This window comes from Salvelinus sp. IW2-2015, unplaced genomic scaffold (assembly GCF_002910315.2).
Source record: "Salvelinus sp. IW2-2015 unplaced genomic scaffold, ASM291031v2 Un_scaffold4859, whole genome shotgun sequence".
Taxonomy (NCBI): domain Eukaryota; kingdom Metazoa; phylum Chordata; class Actinopteri; order Salmoniformes; family Salmonidae; genus Salvelinus; species Salvelinus sp. IW2-2015.
The window spans coordinates 9,153-11,122 of NW_019946128.1; positions in this window are offsets into that span (position 1 = coordinate 9,153).

A 1,970-nucleotide genomic window follows, 5' to 3' on the forward strand; every position below is an offset into this window, starting at 1 on the left:
ATTAAAAAAATAAAATTTACAAAAATCTCCCTTACCCCTTCCGAAGAAGCTCTCCAGCGACGTTTGTTTTTATTCACGTCAGCTAACGTAGCTAGCTAGTACAAAGTTGCCCGGGCAACACATCTCACTCAGACCGTGATGAACTCGATTCGCGCTAATTACTCAAGTTCAAACCCTGTAAACTGTTGTGGGCGTGACAGAGATGTGAGAAAAGGACCAACAGACTCAGTTCAATGTAATTACTACACAAATAGCCTATATTTGTATATAATTATTATTTTAAATTAGTTATTTATCCTTTCTGTGCGGCACGGTAGCGAATGTGCCGTGCCCCGATACCGGTCCGCGGCCCGGTGGTTGGGGACCGCTGCTCTAGTGTACAATCTGTCCTCATCTGAGGCATCATGGAAACTATTGGTCTCTTGAGTTTTTTGGACCTAAAGATGTCTGAAAGGGTGTTGTGAGAATCATTGGTTTGCAGAGAAAATATCTAGTTATCACGAGACAGTGTTATGTTGTTAGACAATCGGTGTACTGTGGGCTGCCTATCAGTCTGGTTCATCTTTGCTGTTCATTTAAGAGCATCTGACTTCAGGGTTCATTAGCCAAACGCTGCAGATAGGAATGCCATGAAAAGAGAGGACATGATATCCTCTATAGGTCAGAGAGCCGACACGACATCCTCTATAGGTCAGAGAGCTGACACGATACCCTCTATAGGTCAGAGAGCTGACATGATACCCTCTATAGGTCAAAGAGCTGACATGATATCCTCTCTTATAGGTCAGAGAGCGTGACATGAATATCCTCTATAGTCAGAGAGCTGACATGTACCGATAGCGACGCACGTCCTCTATAGGTCAGATAGACTGACATGATACCCTCTATAGGTCAAGAGCCGCAGACATGATACCCTCTATAGGTCAAAGAGCTGACATGATATCCCTCTATAGGTCAGAGAGCTGACATGATATCTCTATAGAGTCAGGAGCTGACATCGATACCCTCTATAGGTCAGAAGAGCTGACATGATACCCTCTCAAGGTCAAAAGAGCTGAACATGATATCGCTCTACTAGGTAAGCAGAGCTGACATGATATCCTCTATAGGTCAAAGAGCTGACATGATACCCTCTATAGTGCAGAGAGCTGACATGATATCCTCTATAGGTCAGAGAGCTGACACGTATACCTGCCTATACGGTAGGAAGAGCTGACATGATACCCTCTATAAGGTAAGAGCTGACATGATATCCTCTATAAGGTCAGAGAGCTGACATGATATCCTCTATAGGTCAGAGAGCTGACATGAACTACCCTCTTATAGGTCAGAGGAGCTGACATGATACTCCTCATAGGTCAGAGAGCTGACACGATACCCTCATATAGGTCAGAGAAGCTGACACCGACTTACCTCTAGTAGGTCAGAGAGCTGACACGATACCCTCTATAGTCAGAGAGCTGACATTGATACCCTCTATAGGTCAGAGAGCTGACAGATATCCTCTATAGGTCAGAGAGATGACATGATATTCCTCTATAGGTCCAGAGAGATGACATGATACCCTCTATAGGTCAGAGAGCCGACATGATATCCTCTATAGGTCAGAGAGATGACATGATACCCTCTATAGGTCAGAGAGCTGACATGATATCCTCTATAGTTCAGAGAGCTGACACAATACCCTCTAAGGTCAGAGAGCCGACATATCTCTACCTATAAAGAGATGTATGTGTTTACGTAAGCATATTTCTATCTGAATGTTCCAAAAACATCCTGCTGAACGTGCCCCTGGTGTTGTATATATGTGTGGTGAAATGACATTCAACATTCGTGTTTGGTACAGCACCAACCAAGGTTTATTATTCAAACATGCTTCATCTTCCCAACAATATCTGTGCAAGGACATATCTTATGTACGCATAGAGGTAACGTAGGTCTGTCATGGACATTTATAGTACTGATACAAT